Here is a 17,017-nt window from a genome sequence, read left to right on the forward strand (position 1 = left end):
GAAGGATTAACTTGAGTCCGGGGCTAAAATGACTTGTAGAAGGGCTGGAGACAAGATCTTGGGATCGCTATAGGGGTTTTTGAGGTCGGCGAGTTCAATAGTGTCATTTTCAACACCGCCTGAGGTCATATTTCAAGGTCAAATTACTGAATATTGATATTTTTTGCCCGTTTTTGTGTCTAACTCATAAACGGTGAGAGATGGCTGATTGTAATAAGATGCAAGTGTGTAGAGCTGTCAAACTTTGATATTTATTGTCATATATCATATTACATAAACATTATATCGATGTCACAACACTATGCCTATTACAACTATGTCTACGTCTATCACTAGTTGGAGAGCTTTTCTTGCCTCCTGAGGCATGCCAAAGCTTTTTCTTTGTCACTTACATTGAGTACATGAGCTTTCAATGGAATGTTAGCTAAAGTAGTACATACAGCATCACTGCTTGCTAAAGGTGCATCAACAGAGGATAACAGCTCAGCAAAATGAAATCGGCAACGCATTTTAATCTTGTCATACAAATTAAAGGAATTATGTACAAAAAAGACGGTTGACATAGCGGGCACACTCAATCCACCTCTATTCAAATTATCTAGAAACTCAGATGACACCTCGTTACCATCTTCATCATTAATGATCTCCTCCATACTAGTGCTATCGCCATATTTATGAACAAGGTGTCCGGCCAAATAAACTACTTTTATGCTTAAGGGCATCGTCAGACCCCAAGAGATCCTGAGTGTCGAGGAGTAATCTCGTCAATGAGTTCACTTCACTCATCTGGATTTATGGAAGTTGTACAGTTCTTGTCACAATCAATCACACGATAACTAGATTCTGGCATAATGTCATGCTTAATGAGTGTTTGCAAATTTATAATTTTAGCTGCAGCCATAATGTCAACTACGTCAATGTAGAAGTTTCCACTGCTTCTTTGCCTGGCTTGGCCGAAAAACTATTCCAAGGCTTCATCTGCAAATATAGCAGGAAGAACGTAGTCAAAGTCTTTCTCTGCCAGAAGCAATTTGGCAGCATCCACATTATCAAGTGTGGACACAGTGAAGGTTTCAGCAGTTTGCTGAGTTCGCTTCAGCTTACGACCACCATCTTCTTGCCATGCGCAGGTAGATATAATTTGGCAGGCCTGCTCCAGCCTCGTGAAACTTGTACATTCTGCTGTCCAATGCTGTCTGAATTCATCGCGCAGATGGATAGATGAGAAACGGTCTTTCACGTTCATCATCTTGAACCACTCACTCATTATCTGGGTGAGGATGATTGTGCCTTCACTGATGCCCAGTGAATCCTTGAAGGTTTTTAAAGCAGCGACAGTCTTGTCATTGAACACTTGGCATACCAATGGTACACTCTGGTGTTGAAGGGGCTTGGGGGGGAAAACAGCGGTGTGCGTCTGCTTGGTTAAGCGAATAGGAGTAGCCCGGTCGATCTCATAAACCTTCTGAATATCACTCCAGTAAGCTTTGTACTCATTACCATCTACGACAAATGAGAGTGTCTTGCCATAAACAGTAATCCAGTTGTTGCGAACATTTTTGAAGATGTGCATGTACTCGTACACTAAGAACATAGATTGCTCTTGAATTGACAGCACTTGGCAACTTCCTGGTCCTCCAAGTTTTGAATAAACACTGCGGTTGGTATTGCAATTGTCACATATCAGAAATCACAGTACCGCCAGCACCAACTACAGCTGATGCAGCTCGATAAGGAGTTCCTTCAGCTGATCAGCAGTTCGTTTTTTGCAGGGAAAAATGCGTAGAATATAGCGTGGATCACCGAAATGGCAGGCAACTTCAACAACCATAGCACGTGAAGCAAGCTTTTCGTGTTCACCACCCGCTGCTGCATTTTGAGTATATCCTACAACAAGCCCTCCAGAAAATCGCAATGTCTCGACCAGCTTTACCTCGTCAAACATTAAATTGACCAAAGGCTGCTGTGGTTTAATCTGGTCGAACAAGGTTTTGAGGTTGGAGTCCTGCTGACTACTAGCAAGCATCTGTTTTACCTTTTTTGTTGATGGTAGAATGATTAAGCCGGATCGACGAATCATTTTCTATGCACTGGGTGATATGTTGTGAAGCTGCATTGCGAAAATCAAGAGGTTTGAACATAAGATGCAGCTGCGACAGAAGGAAGGTGAAATGAGGAAGCTCGTGTGCCTCAGTCATCCAACAGAGCTGGCTTATTACAAGCTGAAGAATTTCCTTGCTTGTGCATTCATAGATGTTTACCTGGTCAGTTATGGATCTAATCTGGGACCATTTTGAGAGCAGGCTGTTCTTCTGCAAAGGAAAAAGTCGTTTGGGCACCTCAATGCCATCTTTCTCAACTCTATTCAAGAATAGAAATCCAAAAGGTGAGTGAACTTGTTGGAAATCAAAGAACTGCTTGACAGTTTGTCCAGTAGCATCAGTTCTTGATAGGTAAAGGTTTTCCTGGTCTTTTATGACGTTAAAGCCAGGAAAATAGGAGCTGATTTTAGCACAGAAGTGGTCGAAATCTTGTATACTGTCTGCAGCCTCATCAGCTGCCTGCATCTTCTTTGCTCTTGATTCTGACGTAGATGATGATGTTGGGCGTGGAGCTGAGGTCACCTGCTTCAAAGCTGATTTCGGTACTCCAGTAAATATTGATGGGGGTTCTTTGGGTCGTTTTCCAGCCCGAACTGACACCCAATCACAATTGAAATGTGTCTCACAAATATATATCTCCTTTAAGCACCTCAAGCTTTCTTTCTCATTTGGCATTGCCAATATCCATCTCTCCCTGTCCTCAGGATCTTTTGGGAAGGATATGACCTTCACAAAAGGCGTCCCATCATAGTTTCCTCTACAACCAAAGCAGCTGTAACGACGTGGCATATTGTCACCAAAGCAGGAAACAACACAAAGATCCTGTGAGATCACCAGCTGGACAGTTTCTGAAAGAGAAACAAACAAAACATACATTAGTTAACGATGATAGAAATCAGCAAGTAGGTGCAGTAGGTGCACAATGTCATGTTTTGTCATCGACTTTACAAAAGTTTTCCTCCATGAGTTAGACACAAAAACGGGCAAAAAATACCAAAATTCAGTAATTTGACCTTGAAATATGACCTTTTGACCTTGAAGATGACCTCAGGTGGTGTTGAAAATGACACTATTGAACTCGTCGTCCTCAAAAACCCCTATATGGATCCCGAGATCGTGGGGTTTCAGTCCTTCTCTTTAGGATTCTGTGGATCAGTATGAAGATTTTTGAGGGTCGTCTGGGGATAAAATGGTACACAGAAAAATATTTGATGATATCATCGGTCACGTGATTCGGCAGCCTTTTTATTTTTTTTTGTTTTTTTAAACCTTCAAAAATCTTCTCTGAAGTGGCTGTACAGATCGAGGTGAAACTTTATGCGTATGACTGCCTGTCCATGAGGAACAAAAGGTTCACATATGATGTCATAGGTCACATGGTTTGGCAGCCATCTTGAATTTACCCTAAAACTGATAAAACAAAATACAACACTCAAAAGAAGTCCTGGTGAGAGTCTGCAATCTCTAATTGCTCTTTTTCTTGTTTTATATAGTAGGATTTGCAGGAGCTGTGAAGGCGTTACCTTTTTATTGTCCTTTTTTTTTAACCCTATTTTAATTTTTACTCCTCGTGAAAATTCGGGAGAAGATAATTGGAGTCATAAAAGTAATCATTTTGATAACTGGAATCATTATGATATCTACAAAGCAAGGGTCACATGACCAAGTCACGTGATCAACACATTTGTTTTAAGTAATGCAGGAAATGCCTCAAAACGACAGAAGTATACAACTGTACATGTGCATATCCATTATTACACATCATAGGCAGCATAAATGAGAACCTGCTCATCACTGCAGTGCTGTCTGGCTCGGTCACAATGCAGCACATTTGACATGAGAACATTATTACATTCTCGACCTGTAAGACCAGATCACCCATGGAGAGGGGTACCAGACTGGCCAGGGCAAGCTGGCCTGTACATGTTGAGAATGTAATAATGTACACGTGCCTAATGTGCTGAAGTGTGACATACCCTGTAGGGACTGCAGTGAGCAGCAGAGAGTGCTTTTTCATTCTGTGGATGGCGTTACTAGCAGAGGGTGGTTGACTACTTCCCTTTACTCAATTGGTTGGTCACAATAAAGTATCTTTTAACTCAAAGGTCTCCTCAATGAGAGAAAATGTGCAGCTGTTAATTGTGAGCATGTCTTAAATAATAGTCCATAATATACAGGTACAAGCTATCCTCTACGTCACTGTCAATTTAACCTTTCTCTTCCATGAGCCTTGCTCTTGTAGAGAAAGGGAAAATGGATAATGCATGTGATTTAATGGGCTATCGTCGCTCATTCATATCTAGGATAATGGCTGTTGGCTTACGTCATTGCTGGGAATGCTGCTTTGCCGCTGAATGCAGTGCCCCTTGTTCTTTATATCTGGAGCTTGTAATTTATTGAGGGCTGAACTTTCTTCCTCTTTTGGTGATCACCAGCTTCCTCTTTGCAGAATACACTGTGTGGTCATTAACATCCACAAAGACCCCCAGTGCTGAAAGACGGGTCTTACAGGATACAATAACACACTACACGAGAGTACCACCTGAAAATAAATGACAAGGGAAAGTCAATGTCCGTCCGATGGACATGCACACACTAATGTATCACCCAACATACGAAACATGAAGATGACAGTTTACAGCTGGTTCAGGATTAGAACGCAGGCTAGATAGTTCAGGGGCAAGTATGCACACCTTTAACCTGAACTGCACCGGGGGTCAGGCATATTGTGTCCCTCTCCACTATACATTTTTTGCAACTGCTTGGGATTTCGAATTCTGCTTTCATGACTTTTTCCCCCTTAGTCTTGCGCACATCTTGATTCCAAGTATGTCCAAATCGGGGTTATTGTTCATGTGTCACATGACAATTAATTGTCACATGTCCCACTAAAACTGCAATTATTACCACCACCACTGAAGGTGGAAGGAGGTTTTGTTTTAACCTCTGTCTGTCTGTCTGTTTGTGTGCAGAATATCTCAAAAAGTTGCGGATGGATTTGGATGAAATTTGGTGGGTGGGTTGGGTGTGTGACAAATATGAACAGTTTAGATTTTGGTGAAGATGTGAATCCAGATCCAGATCTGATAATTTTATTAAGTGATTCTTCACCATTGAGAGATAGGGTCAAAAACGATTTGTAACACGACATCTCAAAAAGTTGTGGGCGGATTCCGATGAAACTTAGTGAACATGTTGGGAATGCGACTCGGAAGAATTGATTCAATTTTGATGAAGATCCGAATGTAGATCAGGTCAGGTCAGGTATGGGAGCATGTGCCAGAACAGCGCGTCGCTGCGTCCACTTTCCGCCGGTACTCCAGGGGCCTCCGTCTGGCCATCCCCCAGGCAGATGCCAGGCCCATCCCCATCTCCTTGAGATGATGGTCAACCTGCTGCAACCATGAGGCACGTGGTCGGCCCACTGGCCTCCTCCACTCATGAGACTCCCTCGCTGAGAGAATCTGGTGAGCAGGATCAGCGTCAGGAAAGCGAGCCACATGTCCATACAGCCGCAGCTGACGCTCACGGACTATGCAGGTAACAAATCTCATCCGAGTCTCTCTCAGCAACCGCTCGTTGGACACAAAATCCGACCAGCAATAGCCAAGGATTCTCCGAAGAGACCTGGTACCAAAGGAATTAAGTCTCCGTCTCAGATCCTTGGTCAAAGTCCAAGTCTCGCACCCATAGAGCAAGACTGGAAGTACCAAGGACCTGAAGACTCGGACTTTCGTCCTCCCGCACAGGTACCGGCAGCGCCACACCCCATGATCCAGTGAATCCATGACTCCCCAGGCCCGACCCAGACGTCTATTGACCTCCGGCTCACAACCTGCGGAGACATGAATATCACTGCCAAGGTAAGTGAATCTATCCACGACCTCAACATCCTCACCACAAACAGACACAGACAGGACAGCAGCATCCAAGATGTCACCGAAAGCCTGGATCTTTGTTTTGACCCAAGAAATCCGTAATCCCAACGGCTCCGACTCCTCATTCAGCACCTCGAGGGCCCCCAAGAGGATGTCTAAAGTCTCCGCAAAGATGACTGCATCATCTGCAAAATCAAGGTCCGAGATCTTGACATTGCCAAACGATGCACCGCAACTTGATCTCTCCGACATCCTCCCAAAAATCCAGTCCATACAAGTGCTGAAAAGTGTGGGGGCAAGTACACATCCCTGACGAACTCCAGTAACAACTGGAAATAAGTCAGAGGCGGTACCACCACACTTCACAGCACTCTCAGTACCAGAGTAGAGTTCAGACATCAGATCGATCAGTTTCGGTGGCACCCCACGAAGAACAAGAATCCTCCAGAGGACATCCCTATTCACTGAATCGAACGCTTTACAGAGATCAACATAGGCTGCAAGCAGCCCCTGCCGAAACTCTCGTCTGCATTCAGTGAGGACACGAAGAGCAAGGATACGGTCAATCGTTGACCTCTTTGGTGTAAAGCCTGACTGCTCTGGACGCTGGTGCTCAAGCAGATGGTGGCGAACCCTATCAAGAATTATCCGAGCAAAGACCTTGCCCGGCACTGAGAGCAGCGTCACCCCTCGGTAGTTGTTGCAGTCTTGGCGATCACCCTTCCCTTTCCAGAGAGGGACAACAAGGCCCCTCTTCCAGTCAGTTGGGATGATGCCTGTGTTCCAGGCAGAGCACAAAACTGCATGCAACGACGCGAGTGCAGCATTTCCACCAGCCTTGAGAAGTTCAGCATGGATGCCACAGATCCCTGGAGCTTTGCCCCGTTTCAACTGGTTCACCGCAGCCCGTGTTTCCACAAGCGATGGTGGACCACAGTTGATTCGAGGGTCAGCAACAGGGATTGTAACACCCTTGACGTCCAACTCGACAGCTGGGGGATCAGCCTGGTACAACCGCTCAAAGTAACCGGCCCAGCGAGCCTTCACTTCAGACTCCTCTGTCAAGAGCCTACCACTCTCTGCTCGAACTGCAGTGCTCCGAGGGATGGGCTTGGATGAACGTAATGCGCGAATTCCCCTGTAAGCGGGACGAGAATCACCTGTCCATAGGTGATGCTCTACCTCCTCACAGATTCCTCGCACATAGGCCTCCTTGTCCACCCTCAGTGCACGTACAGTTTTACGCCTCAGCTCCCTGAACAGCTCAGCTCTGCCATTCAGCCTGGCCCTGCGACTCTGGTCAATGGTATCCAGTGTCCCTTGAGAGACAAAATTCTTCTTTGCCCTGCGGTGAACTCCAAGGCAATGTAGATCGAGATACAACAATTAGTTAATTTTAACTGATTCTTCACCATTGAGCGATGGGGCTAAACAAACAAACATACAAACAAACAAACAGACAAGCAAACAAACAAGCAGACAGAAAGGGGTGAAAACATAACCTTCTTCACCATCGGTGGCGGAGGTTTTTAAATGATAGAAACAAATATAATACATAAGAAATGAAAAAAATTCTTTAGAAAAAGATAGAAATCAGAAAAATGTCACAATTACACTTGATTCTCATGATAAGTTGTGAAATAACCATCCCTCGAGTTAGGGAAATTAAATTATGTAGGGTGATATTCCTGAAAATTACTTTACATTTGTTTATGGTGACTTCACATTCGTTGATAGTAAAGTATAGACCTTCAGGATTATTACGGTACCTGAACATCATGATTTCCAGCTTGAGAATCATTGTATATATTTTTTTATATCATAAACTTTTCATGTAATCTCATGGATGCAATAAAAATAATTGGAGATTTCCCTAAAAAATGCATAAAACTAGTGCATTGCATAATTCGGTAATAATTAGAAAAATTAACATATTGCTGTGGCCACGGGTACTGGACACCGGCTTGTCACTCAGGGGGATACATCCCCGGTTGTCCTCTGTAGAGCTGGACCTGGGGCCACCGCTCACAATTAACGTTGTGGTACGGTGGGTTGTTTTAGAACCACGAACACCACCCAGTTAACCACGAGTACCAGTGTCCACTGTCTAATTATTCCGTTTAACTAGAGGTCACGTGGTTACCTGAGCGGGGAGCGCACCCTCAGCAAAGCACCAATACTATCTGATTAGAGTTTAATTAGGGCGGTCGAGCGTTTTAACCGCTGGTGCGTGCCAACGATTTTTGGTCAAATTGGTGTTAATTACCTCCCAGTCTATCGAGATTCGGACAATGCTAGACCAATGGAGAGAAAGGACAAACACAGACAGGTTGGAAGTCAATAAATAATTTATTAGTAATAAAATAAATACATGGAAATAACCTTTTATTTTCTGAGGTAAATCAAGAATAAATTTCAAAGCAAAATCAATCAAAATGCCAGGAAAGAGACAAAGAGCAGATGCTTATCGGGGGTTTACTTACTTACAGCTAAACACAGACAAGGGTACCCAACAGATCATTCAGGGGGAGGGGAGGGGGAGAATCGTCTTGCTCACCAGAAAGTCGTCTGTCAAGTGGAAACGTCCTGAAATGTCTGTGTGTGTCAAGTCCGTCGCCAGCACCCAGCCTTGCCGTGCACCCTCTCGCGAACAGCCTTGAATGTCAGTCGACGTCTGAGAGGGCACCGAGATCGTCTGTCGCGGGTTTCGACCCTAGTGCTGCGACACGAGGTTCCTCACACTTCACAAAACTGATGACGTCCAGTGACCCACACGGTCCGTCGGTGACTGACCCGTACCTCACTCGTTGGTGACCGACCCGTGCCTCACTCGTTGGTGACTGACCCGCGCCTCACACGTTGGTGACTGACCCGTGCCTCACTCATTGGTGCTGCTCACACCTACACGCTCACCACACGCTTGCTTGCTCACTTGCGCGTTTCCTCCTCCATTTCCTCTCTGGCTTTCTTTCTCTTTCTTCTCTCTGCCTCCTTTTACTTCTCTCGCCTCTTTTCCTCTCACTTTTCTCTCCGGCTTTCTTTTACTTCTCTCTCCTCAAAATGGATCTCAAATTCGTTTTATATCTGCGGGCCATCTCGGCGGCGCAGAGTCCGCCACAAGCTCACCCCGCCCCACTTGCGCACAGTTACCATGACGACCCATGTGCTCTCAAAAAGGCGGGCATCGGCGCTGGCTAAATAACGTTGCTGAGGAAAAAAAAGGGCGCATGTCAGAGCTCACGAAAGAAATGTGTGTGAACGTGTCTATCGTAAAAAAAAAAAAAACTTCCCATCAGAGAAGGGACCTATTCTTTACCCTTCTCAACACATCACATTTAAAATCCCATTAGACATGGGGATGGGGCTAATCTGGACATGCATTTAAGGAGATAACTGTCTGAGGACCTGGATGGGTGGACGCATTCATCAGACCGGATTCTAAAATCCGTAACAATATGATGAATAAATTCATTACACCATTGTGTTAACTACATAAGAATGTATGCACACACAAATTTTCAAATTCATTGGACAATCTCTGGCTGAGATTTGATGGTGTGGGGGGTGAGGGGGGCGAAGTAGCCCCCTTCCCCACTCAGAGAGAGCTCAAAATCTCCCAGTTCAGTTCAGGTTAAGCCAAAGAGCCCTCTACAGTAGCAGTCAGCCTGGTGTTGGCTTCGTGGTTAGGGCGGCTGGCTTAGTATCTGAGGGTCCTGAGTTTGAGCCCCGTTGCCACTGAATTAACACCAGGTGGGGTTGATTCAGCCTGTTAACATTCTGAGATCTGTGAAATGAGAACCAGTGTACTGGTATAGGATTAGCGGCATTGTCGCGCCCCAACCAAATGAGAGCTACCCGGCAGCCAAGCTGCCACATGAAAGAAAAAGGAGGAGCAGCCAAAGAGCCCTCTACAGTAGCAAATGCAAAGGAGCCTCATGAAACAGTTGCTCCCGAAATACTCTACCTATTGTCAGAGCAAGTTCACAAAAGGAAGAGATACAACCATTCTAAGCTGAATCGATTCCATAATTAATCATCATCTTACAAATATGCTGAATTAATTCAAAAGTAAAATGTCAAAAATGATAATATAAACAATTTAATCTCAGATTATGCATCTCGACAATGATAGTCCACAGACGTGGGTCCGGATAAATTATCTGAGAAAATTCAGTCATTTCATCACAAACCTTTAGCCAAAGCAGCCTGCCTATGGCCAGGGTGGATGAGGGGGGGGGGATCAGGGAGGGTTGCTGCTCCGGGGCCCGTTGAGGGGTCCGAGCTTCTCCCGTAAGGTTGTGGTTTTTTAACAGTACAGTAGAGCAAAACCCCTCGTCGGCTCATCCTCACTTACTCATAGTTACATTACTGAAAAGTCATGACTGATGGAAGATCACGTTAAGCTTTGTTTGAAGTACCATGTTCTTGCGGGGTTGGACAGTGGAAGTTTGGCTGAAGTCTTTCACTAACCGTGCTGTTCAAGCATGACGTCCGACTCAGGTTAGGGCAGAAATTTGTAATGAGCCCAGGGTCCCGGCAATAGCTTGCCAACTTTACACAAAGGACACCGTGGGATCTTTAATGCCCACCAACTAATGCCGGTGATGGGATGCCCAGTTTAACGTCCATCGGAGGGACGGCACACACATTGATGAACCATGACCCAGTCTGTAAAACACCAGGATGACAGTTTATAGCTGGGTCAGGATTCAAACCCAGGCTAGAAAAGCAAAAGCAGCACCGAAAGCGGCCGCAATGCATGGACACACACACAAACTTCAACTTATATAATACATTTGTTTATACTTTATTAATTTACTTGTCGGCACATAGTGTGAGCTAAAAAGGCTGCTGCTGTGATTTTGCTTTGTTTAGGAGCTTGTTTCTGTTCTGACTCGACGTCCCTGCCTATGGCATGAAAAGTTTTCCTGGAATTTGGAATGGCCTCCATAAAAACAAGCCACAGTGAAGACTTGTGATGATATGGCAAGTTTGTGCTGTAAACATTGTTAAACTGTGGGGGAAATATTAAACTTGTTGCAATGCTGTCGTAAGAGAAAAAAATGAAAAAGAAACTCAGCCTAAAAGAAAATAATACTTCACATTTGCATGAAGCAAATTTAAGCTTAATACTTAAACACCAGAGAAAATGTCTTTGCCCTTTTGGCGAATTTCAATCAATAAGTCATCTCATTGAATCCCATGAAGGTCATTGTAGTTAGACTGGAGGGAGAATAAAGGAATTCCAGAAGAAAAGAAAAAAAAAAGAGAGTAAGCATATGCCTTCATCAATTGAGTAGATTTAATGCTGTGGTGAGTTAGCCATGCAGCCTAAATCTCTTCATAAAAGTCACACTAAGAATGTAATTTTTGTCTCAGGGCATTTGCCAAATTCAAACTTGCGTTCTTCAGGCAAGGCCAACGGAGGCAGCCAAAGATAAATCTCTTCTTTGAATGCAAAACCGCTTCGGTTGTTTTTGAGGCTCCTTCTCAATAAACAATGTCAGCATGCTCAGGTAATCTCAACAGGGAGGGATTGAATCCACAATAAACCAAAAGGGAGATGGATGTGGCTTTTGTTCTTTCATGGTCAGGGTGGAGAGTTTCATTTTGAAAGATGTAATTGTGTGCGCGACTGGACTCGCGGCACCACCAAATGCAACGCAATGAAAGACCCAAGACTAGAGATCTGACTGCTGTAATTGTATCGATAAAAGGGTATGGAGCTCTCACTCGACTGTCCAAAGCAGTTTTGCTGAAAACAAGTCTAAAAGTGGAAGACATGAACACACTTTATCACAATGACACCTGCAAATTGGCCTCCATTTTGTAAAGCAGAGGCATGCAGAACTATCCTGACTTTGGGGTGTTTCTTTTTGGAATCTGAAAGGATATATATATATATATATATATATATTATAAGACAATGCCCCTGGGCTCACCTGGTAAAGCCGGGGAATCACTGGTCGGCATGGATGACCCACAAAATATGTAAATTCGTCGATAGTTTAAACAAACTTGTGAAAGCACCATGCAGAGATGATTCCCAGCAAGTTACATCAAAATCGGGTGAAGACTTTTTGTAGAAAGAAGTCAAAAGTAGTGATCCCGGAATCGTAATGACCTTTGACTTTTAAATTGACCGACCTAATATGCAATTTTTAAAATTAGATTTGGAAGGCATCAGGAGGCCTTGGTTCTCAGAACTTCGACAAAGTTTAGTGACAATAGGACTACTAGTTTTAGCATCACGGGTGATGAAGGTTGTGGTCAAGTTTCATCAAAATTGTGTGTGTAGTTTGGTAAAAGAAAACAAATACCAATTTTGAGGGGGGTCAAAACCCTCTCGCCCTCTTAAACCACTTCCCACCATGATTTTTATTTTATTTTTAATGCTGTCAGCAATCTTTAATCCATCACCGGTGAAGAAGGTTGTGGTGAAGTTTCATAGAAATCGTGTGTGGAATTTGGGAGAAGAAGATCCGAGTGTTTACATAATGACTGACTCACTGATGGACACCACACGATGCTCATACCTCACCTGAATTACGTTCCAGGTGAGATTAAAAAACGGCTGGGCTAATCTCCACCAATATTTGCAAATGTGCTTGGGATACCCAAGGTCAGCTCATGGGTACAAACCCCCTCCTCAACCTATCCCTCCCCACAAAGGGAAGAGGGTTGACAAGACGCTGTGATAAACGGAACAAACCAAGTGAGTCAAAAGACACAAAGAGGAGAATGGGGATACGCAATCTTATATACAATGTATGAGAAATAAACCACAAAACCAAACCTACTAGGTGCCACAGATCACACTTTCACAAGATGATAATAATGCAGGCGGGTCTTCCCTTTTCTCTGATGCACAGGGTGGATGCAGTTCAACACAATGCAGCCTGTTTTCGAAACCAGGTGCACGACGAGAGCCAAAGCAATGGTGTCCAGAAGTCAAATGGCCACGAGCAGAGCCAGCGATTAGTAGGCCTTCAAATATGCCATGTGGCCCCCTTTGTCCTTTTCAGAGCGAGGCTTCCTGGTCTGCCCTCCGTCTTCTTCCTCCAAACCCTCCAAAAACACAGGGTGATCCCACCGTATGTCAATTCCACATGAGGCTTCCCTTGCAAGCAAGGTCTCAGTCCTCCTTTCCACATGAGCCTCGCTGTTCTCTCCTTCATTACATGATCACCAACCAAAAATATCTCAGACTGTCCTTCCCTGTCACTGCTGGCAGAACGATATTCAAATTCAATCAGCATCTGAAGCCTGCGCCACACTAATGCTCTTTGAAAAACGACGATGAAATCGAAATATTGTGCAAATAAATAAATAAATAAATAAATAAATAGCTTTTACCTGTTCTGTTCTTATTCTTGTTCTGTTTGGCGCTTCAATGCATGTCGGTGTTTCCTGATGGCTGAGTAGCACGTTATCCAGGATGGTGTACTCGTTTTCCACCATCACCCTTCCACATACTTCCCAAGAGGTAATTTTCATCAGTCAGACTTCTTCCTTGTATTGGTCTGGTAGGATGGCCGGGAGGTACGTACACTCGTCTCGAAGCTGTCTTGTCTGGGTTTGAATCTCGGCCCAGCTGTAAACTGTCATCCCAGTATTTCACAGCCAGTGTGATTCATCAATGTGCGTGGCATCCCTCGGATGGATGTTTAACACGTGTCACGTCTGCTGGCATAAGTTGATGGACGTTTGAAGATCCCACGGTAGCCTTTGCAAAGAATAGGCGAACTATCGCTGACACCTTGAAGAAATTACAAAATCCTGCCCTCACCGGAGTCGAACATCAGGCTTGGCCAGCCAGTCTGTGAAAGATTTGTGCCAAGCTTCCCCCAGTCAACTCCACTAGAACTTAGGAATAATTGTGGCTGTTCAAGAAGAAGAAAAAGAATACTTCTTCCCTGTATCCATTACTGACCTGTCAGCTTCTCTGTAACACCAGCAACTCCAGTTTACATGAGATTTTATTGTTTTACTCTCGTACTGAGTGACATTGGCAAAATTGAAGACCACATATTCACCTGCGTAAAATCTGAAGCCTGTTGTCTCACAACATTTTCAATCAAGCTAATTGAATATTATCACTCGGTCTTGGCAAGACAGCACCAATTCCACTTGGATAGATTGTTAGAACATCAAATCAACCATTTCATGATTGCGCTGCAACCAAAGCTGGAATGCCAACACAAAATGACCCACTAATTTCATCACCGGATCGAGATAAATTCTCCTTTCGCTTCACCAACACCAACTCATGACTCAAATTTGCCAGAATATCGATAGTTCAGTGGTCGTCGACGTACCTCTGAGTTTTTCTAGCTTTGATCCAGACAGAATCGAGCTTTTACCTTGATGCTTCAGCAGTGGGACATTGTGTTATATGTGTGGTCACACTGCTGTCTTACTGTCCTACCTGTTCCTGTCTGAGTTGGCTCAGCAGGAAACCAGTCAACAAGAGTGCTTGTAAAATATGATGCATCTGTTCGAAGAGATCCATGACATCATCATGTTTTACACCAAGCTCTGCTTGGAGATAAATTGCATGCAGGACAAAGACTAAGATCAATGTGAATATTTTTTGAAAAGGTTATGGACATGTCATGTACGGAGAGTCGGAGACGTCAGATGGTGCTGAGCTATAATCTTAGAGGATTACAAGTTGTCCTTGATTAAAGCTTGCAATATCATTGCGTTGTTTTGTTTTTTGAAAAATAAAGGTTAAAAAACAACCACACAGTGTCAGGGCCAAAATAATAATACAGCACACTGACTTTTGTGTTGCCTTGCCTGGTTTTGAGCTTTAACCAAAGAGCGTAATCAGACGTGATCGAGTATTGATTGGTTCAAAGTAAGGTGGATGGTTTTACAGTTTGATGAATTTATCTTTACAGTCTTTTTTATGGTATTTTACTTCCTCTACAGAGTTGCAGTGGGACTTCCAAAATAAATGGAACAGGGTTACCTCCCTATAAAACGATCAGTCTCTCATCTCCAATTTTTCTGTACTTTTGCCACATGTACCCTGCTTGTAAAAAAAAAAAACATTGACTCCCTTTCTCCCTTTCCTGTCACTTTCTCCTCTGCTCCATTGTTGATTTGACAACCTCTCACACCTCTATTGTGAGGTCTTCCAGGATCATTGATCTCTGTTAAACAACAAAAGAAAGTAGTGTGACATCAAAAGAACAGAACAAGTATGGCACAGTGGCATCAGTGTGACATTTGCAATAGAGCTACTTTATCACAATAGAGTTACTCTTTGTAGGGGACAATGAGGCCATAGAAGGGATGATGACCATCATCCCTTGTGTTCTTTATGTCTTTTGTGTTAAATACATACTTGAGAAGAGTAGGCCTTTGAACTTGTACCTCCTTGCTAACCACCAAATCGCTGCTAATACTCTTCTACTCATTTACTCATTTTTGTCTCAAAGACTATACACCGTCGAGACTGATGAGTGATGCCGAGAGAGTGATTTTAAAGCTGCAAATTGAGAGTCGCTTCAATCTTCACGGTGGCAAGGATGAGTGCTTATGTGAAAGACTATCGATCAGACGATCCACCATCGCCATGACGTTACCAAGCAGCTGTGCTAAATTATGTTCCCTTTATAAGTCGTGCAGTAATTGCAGACAAAATTAGTTTCCAGGTAATAAAATAAGTTATTGCTTTATTGCCTGTGTGATTTCCCCACAATCTGACAACCAACTCCATTTGGACTTCATGCTCTCGTGAATGTTTCCTTCCAAAGAACGTGTTTTTTGACGTCCTCGTGTGTGTGGGTGTGTGGGCCAGCCCTTGCTGAGTCTATGCAACAACTTACCTTTGATCCTTTTGGAGTGCCATTTAGTTTTCGGGTTCATCTAATTGCATTGTTCATATTAATGATCCTTTTTCGGAGCCGTGAGATTTTTCTGGGTAATGAGGATGTTGTGTTTGCATAATTTATTACCTTCCATTACAATTGTTTGCTCTGCAAGAATTGCAAAATGTAATGAGTGGAAATCTGAAAAGAAAATCTCCCAGGTTTTGTTGATTTTTAAAAGCTTGTTTAATCAACAGCGATAAACCTTAAAACAAAGATACAAGGAAACTTAACGCATCATTTGGCTGGCTCATCCTGCCTGTTCCATACCAACCTCCAAGTACCCAGTGCAGGTAGTGCTAATTACAAAGGTAACCCCAAACAGGGAATTTGGCGAAGTTACCAGCACAGACAGCTTGGTCCTTTTGAAAGATACCATGGGATCACAGACATGACAACCTAATTGGCTTTACGCCCACATCGGAAGGATAGCATGCTCAGAGACACTGTGCTCTTGCTTTTGACGAGCAATGGAGTGTTTTTTTTTTTGATAAAGTCAACATCGTCATGGATTGAACCAGGACTCGACACCTCAACGAAGAGCTCAACTGAGCTATATCATGCCACCTCCCAAACCTGACATAATGAGTGATGTCATGAAAAGACAATACATTCCGGACGCAGTGATGAATCGCAACACACATCGGGATTTTTAAATGTTTCTCACTTCAGTTTTGAAAAGATAAATTAAATAAATGCCACCCCGAGGTGGAAGAATATTACTCTGAGCAGTATCTTTTCCCGAATGAATTCTGTCAGATGAAATGGCAGCAAAGAGGAACGACTGCATCATGGAGCACATCGCTAAACCAGTTGTACCACTGAAATGTGGACGTTAGGATTCTGAAATATCCTCAGTTATCACATGGCTAGACTTCCAATCCCCTGTGTAAGTTAAGCATTTCCATATTAGAGACTTCCCCAGTTTATAACAACTGGCCTTGAAGTATGCACACTCGCCTCGAAGCCGTCCAGCCTGCGTTTGAATCCCGACCCAGATATAAACTGTCATCCTGGTGTTTCACGGGCATGGTGAATCATCAGCATGTGTCCCCTCTGCCGGCATTAGTTGATGGACGTCAGAGATCCTACGGTGTCCTTAGCGAAGATCACATCTTCATTGAGCTATCGCACCATGAACAAATTGCAAATTGTT

At 43.7% G+C, this 17,017-nt stretch overlaps 1 pseudogene; it reads right to left on the reverse strand.

Annotated features, from left to right (window-relative positions):
- Window positions 1–300: 300 nt before the first annotated feature.
- Window positions 301–3,268, reverse strand: LOC147026438 (uncharacterized; annotated as a pseudogene).
- Between the last annotated feature and the right edge of the window lie 13,749 nt (window positions 3,269–17,017).

Source organism: Eptatretus burgeri, chromosome 5 (genome assembly GCF_056783735.1).
Source record: "Eptatretus burgeri isolate ZD-2024b chromosome 5, Ebu_testis_v1, whole genome shotgun sequence".
Taxonomy (NCBI): domain Eukaryota; kingdom Metazoa; phylum Chordata; class Myxini; order Myxiniformes; family Myxinidae; genus Eptatretus; species Eptatretus burgeri.